A 6000-nucleotide genomic window follows, 5' to 3' on the forward strand; every position below is an offset into this window, starting at 1 on the left:
GACTCGTAGTCTGTAGATCCGGATGGACAAAGGCAGTGCGGGCTGAGTGATTGCTCGTCGGTACAGGACGCAATGCTCCCATGGTCTCACGTAGTCGTTGGACAAAACTATGCTCGTCGGGTGTAACAGCACTAGGGACAAGCAGCTGTCCAGGGAGATTAATAACATGATCTTGCTGAGACTGCCGCAGTAGAAAAGAACATCGATGTGCTGGTGACGGCGGAACCAAATCCAACAGCGGTGAAAAGAAGAGGATGGTTTGTAGATACGACCGGGAGAGCTGCTGTACGAATCTACAATAGGAAACTGCGAGTGTATGAAATTAAGCCGAAAGAAGGATATGTGATTGTTCGGATGGAGGGGGTGCGACTGGTCTGCTGTTATATTTCTCCAAACGTGACGGTGGGCGAGTACGAGATGAAGATAGACGAGATCATGCAGGAAGTGGGTAATACAGAAGGAGAATACGTAGTGCTGGGAGATTTTAACGCAAAAGCAGCGGACTGGGGATCTCCCATCACCGATGCTCGCGGCAGGATACTAACTGACTGGGTGGGTGCTCTAGACCTAGTGGTTCTGAACACAGGTCTGGAACCTACGTTTGTTAGGAGAGGTACAGGTACGTACATCGACGTGACCATGGCGACACAAGAAATAGCGGCGAAAGCAGTAGGTTGGAAGGTTTTGCCAGACTACACTGGAACTGAACATCAATACATTGAGTTCTCGATAACTGGAAAGGGGACCACTAACACGGTCCGTGCATCCGGGACGTCGATGGGCAGATGCGGCGATGGGAATGACTGGAAAGTATACGAGGAACTAATTAAATGGAGAGTGAGCATAATGCAGGGTCAATCACCGACAGTGGAAAGCCTGGAGAGAGTCATTAAAGAAGCGATGGAGGGAAGCAAGATTGGTCGCCAAGATGTCAACAGGATGCCATATTGGTGGAATGCGGACATCGAGGCACTAACAAATGTGTGTATAGCGATGAGAAGAAGGTTAACAAGAGCAAGAGGTAGAGCAGGAATCAACCCTGAGATCATCGAGGAGATCGAGGAAGAGTACCGCGCAAGGAAGAGGGAACTGTACAGGAAAATCCGTACAGAAAAAAGAAGGCACTGGAAAGAGTTGTGTGAACAGCTGGATGAGGACATCTGGGGTCAGGGGTACAAGATCGTCATGAAGAAGTTCCATGCGTATTCTTCTTACGAAATGCCTATGGATAAGAAGCTTGAGGTAACAAGAGAGCTCTTTCCGGACGGCAGATGTCATGGTGTATGGAGGAATGAAGGAGCTGAGCGAGCTGTACCCTTTACCATGGATGAACTTATCGAGGCATTGGGTTCACTGGAGACTCGTAGGTCCCCAGGACTAGATCAGATACCACCTGAGGCGGTGAAGGGTCTAGGACGGGTGGAACCTGCGTGGCTTCTGGAACATATGAATGCACTGCTGGAAGCACAAACTTTTCCTGAGCCTTGGAGGACATCGAGGTTAATACTGCTTCCCAAAGCTAGGGAAAAGTATCGCCCCATCTGTCTGCTTCCATGCATCAGTAAGCTGTATGAAAGGATGCTGCGAGTACGCATAGACGACATGATTGAGAGGTCAGGTGGTTTATCAAGGAGGCAATTTGGTTTTTGTAAAGGGAAAAGCACGATTGATGCAATCATGAGTGTACTCGAAGCATTGCGCAACAGAGGGGATGAACATCGCTGGGCGGCTCTGCTGTTGTTTGATGTTAAGAATGCATTCAATACGTTGCAGTGGAACGAGGTAATGAAGGCAATGGAGGAGAGAGAATGTCCTGGTTACCTGATGAATGTGGTGGCGGAGTATCTGTCCGAGAGAAGGATTATGGTGGAAAAGGGCACGATCGTGGACGTGACGGCCGGGGTACCCCAGGGATCTGTCTTGGGCCCGACGCTATGGAATCTGGCATATGACGGGGTTATGCACTGTGAATACGGAGAGGGTACAACCCCCTTCGCATTCGCGGATGACCTCGCTGTACTGGTAGTGGCTCGGGATGAGCCAGATCTCAAATACCGGGTTAGAAACGCAGGCGGCGTCGTAAAGAAATGGATGACGCAGCACGGACTGAAACTTGCGACAGAGAAAACCAAAGCCATCATTCTGAAGGGGACAAGGAATAGGCAAAATATTGAATTAAAATGTGCGGGAGCATGTCTAACACCTATGAAACATGTAAAGTATCTAGGAGTGACATTGCACCAGAATGGAAAATGGGGAGAGCACGTGCGGAAGGTGGTCCGGAAGGCTGCGAATAGTACGGCTGCGTTGGGGAGGGTGATGCCGAACATTGGAGGACCCAAATCCGAAAGGAGGAGGGTCTTACACGGTGTTGTACAATCGATCGTCCTCTACGCGGCACCAGTCTGGAGCGAGGCCGTAGAGATAACTGCCTGTAGGAGTCTCATGACACGAGTAGACAGAACAAGTCTGTTGCGAGTGGCATGCGCCTACAGGACTGTGTCTGCGGCAGCCTTATGGACCATCACTGGATGTGTTCCGTTGCATGTTTTGGCGGTGGAAAGAAAAGAGCTGTATGAGAGAAGAGGTTCAAACCTTACTGTGGCCGAGAAAAGACAGGAAAGGGAAAGGTCAGTTGAAAGATGGCAAGAAGAATGGAACAACACGGAAGATGTGGCACAGTGGACGAAAATGCTGATCCCAAACATAAGAGATTGGGTGGACTGTGGTCACAGGCGACTGGATTATTTCCTGACGCAGGTGCTCACAGGACACGGGTGTTTTAGGGCCTACCTATATAGGATCGGAAAGGCTGATACAAATGAATGCCTATACTGTGGATACTCGGACACTGTGACACATACGATGTTAAATTTCAGCAGATGGATAGTGGAAAGGAACAGAATGGAGAGAGAGACAGGTGTGAATTTTGTTACAGTGAGAGAAATGATTGAGAGAATGATTGAAAATAAATTAGTTTGGACTAATATACACAGCTATATCCGTGCAGTAATCAAGAAAAAGGAAGAGGAAGAAAGACTGCTAAACCAACGCTAAAGGTAAGAGTGAATGATGCTGAAAGGTGAAGCTAGAAAAGTGGGTCACACTGTGTGAGTTGGAATGCGTGAGTCAGACTGTGGGGAAGGAGGAAATGCCCATCTGGAAATAATGCCGAACTAGGAGCGATGAGTGTCTTCTACGCGCTACCTGGAACGAGACAGGGAACCTCCTTGCTGATGAATAGAGTGTGGATGTGTATGAATGGAGAATGAATGAATAAAGGTAGTGATTCGAAAGTGATGCCGGCCTTACAGCGGCCATTCCGCTTCCGGATCGCTGGATGACAGAGGAGGGTCTGGTTTAGCAGGTAGGCGTTCGGCGTAGACTCGGCGACGAAAGGGCATTTTAAAGTACCTCGGGAACTATCGCCTGGAGTACGAAGAACGAATCCTGCACTAAAGTTAGTCAGGCGGCGCCCTGGACTGAGATGTCTTTTGAAGATTCCAGACCCCCCCTCTATAAAGACGAAAAAAAAAAAAAAAAAGTATATCACAAGAAAAATCTTCGATTGTATGTCTCACTAGACGTAGACAAAAAGTCACAGGCAAATGCCAGATAGGTGATTATAATTTCCCCTTAGCAGAAGAGTATAAGTACCTAGGCATGATCCTAGATAAAAAATTCTTGTCGTCCAGCCATATAAAGTACGTAAAACAAAAGTGCGAGCGTGGAATTTACCTTCTGCGTTTCGTTTCTAAAAAAGGATGGGGTGCAGATCAAAATATCTCTTTAATGTTTTATAGATCCTACATACGATCCATTCTGGATTACGGTTGTGTTCTTTACGGTTCAACATGCAAAACAAATCTATTAACTCTTGACAGAATACAATTTAAATCAATAAAAATTTGTCTAGGAGCTATGATGTCTTCACCAAACCAAGCAGTTCTAGCAGAAGCCCAGGAACTACCTTTACACATACGTAGGCAAATGTTAGCCAACAAACGTCTAATAACATAAAGATCGTTTAATACAACTATGGTTTACAAAATAGGTTTACTTTTGACAGAAAATTTAACAAATTCTTATTGGAGAATAAAAAATTCTCCTCCTCTTGCAGAATCTTTTATTGATACGAATTCATTTCAATCTTATACTATATTACAGCTCCTAAAATTTCCTTTTTTCATACAAGACTTTGAAGTTCTGATAGACAAACCAACCATTATAATGCCCTCTTATTCAGACTTGCCAATTTTAACTAATATGATATTTAAATCCATACTAAGCAAATTAGGGGAAGATTTAACAATAATTTATACAGATGGTTCAAAAACTGTTGAAAGTACTGGTTTCGCTTTTTTTGTTTCAAACAGCAATTATGTTGAGAAATATCGAATTCCTGAATGTTGTTCTATTTTTACAGCCGAGGCTGCTGCTATACAGAAAGCACTAACTTGGTGTGTCACTAATTATTGTGAGAACATCGTAATAGTATCAGATTCTCAGGCAGTATTACAAAGGGGTTATATACTCTCGGTTAAAGGACATAATGGAGTAATTGGAAACGAATTGGTGGATGGTATGGCAAAAAATACATCTGAGATATCAGAAATTACAAATTTTTACTACTTTAAAGATCTTTTTTCTATTATCAGGAGTATTGGCAGGGAAAGATGGATGTCAAAATATAAAGAGGTTCAGAAGACTTCAAGAAACCATTACTTTTCTATTCATCCATGCTTACCAAAAAATATTCCCCATTTTAATTTTAACTATAATAAAGTACATTCTTCGTTAATAACCCGGTTAAAACTTAACCATGGCCTCTTTCCAGAGCATCTGCATAGGATTGGAATCTATGAAACTCCTTTCTGTCCTTGTGATGGTAAATCTGTCGGAGATTTGAACCACTTATTTTTCGATTGTCCTAATCATAGGGAACAGACTCGAAGCCTATATCTAGATTTAATTGATCTCAATATTAGCCTACCAGTTAACATCAGCAATCTGTTATCTTATTCTGACAAATCTATATATAATATTCTAATCAAGTTTATAAACGATTCTAAAATAAAAATTTAAACATCCTTATAACAATTTTCTGTGGCAAAAAGATTTTTTGCCTAATGCCATCTCTCTCTCTCACACACACACACGCACTAAATGGACCACCTTTGTTTATAAGAAGACAATATACCACACTAAGATATGCTGCTAAACTATATAGCAATATTAACAATCCTAATACCTACTCCTACATACAAATAACACCACTCACAAAAGTAACAGACAATCAAAATATGTAACCTTTAAAGAACTTGTAATGAATTGTGGATATAATACCAATTTGTTGACATACTCGCTGTCTGCATACCCAACTGAACCCCCCTGGACAATTAATACTCCTACTAATAATACATCTCTAGTAACTTACCCAAAGAATACCACAAATCTTACCCTCGTTCGTACATTATATAAAGAAATTCTATCAAAATATGACAATTATGTTAAGATTTTCACTGACGCATCAAAAATCAAAAATGGCTGTGCTGCAGCCTTTTCAACAGATGATATCGAATATGCTACACGAATACCTACTTTTTGCAGCGTATTTACTGGTTAAGCTATTGCAATTTTAAAAGCACTTGAATTTTGTCAAAAATATACAGATACTAATCTTCTGTCATTATCTGTACTCCAAAGCATCAAACAAGTCTATCCAACACGTAAAATCATCCAAAAAATAAAATCTATGCTTCATTACTTACAAAACAAAAATGTAAACATTCACTTCCTCTGGATACCATCACATATAGGTATTTCAGGTAATGAAAAGGTTGACGCCTTAGCGGTTAAAGCAAACTCAAATGAAAGCATCGATATTATCAAACAAATTCAAGTCACAGATATCTACCTTAATATCAAACAATACTGTACAGAAGTTTGGCAGCGATGCTGGGATTAAAATAACTCAAATTTTAAAGTAATTAAACCCTC

Source organism: Diabrotica undecimpunctata, chromosome 11, assembly GCF_040954645.1.
Source record: "Diabrotica undecimpunctata isolate CICGRU chromosome 11, icDiaUnde3, whole genome shotgun sequence".
NCBI classification, from domain to species: Eukaryota; Metazoa; Arthropoda; class Insecta; order Coleoptera; family Chrysomelidae; genus Diabrotica; species Diabrotica undecimpunctata.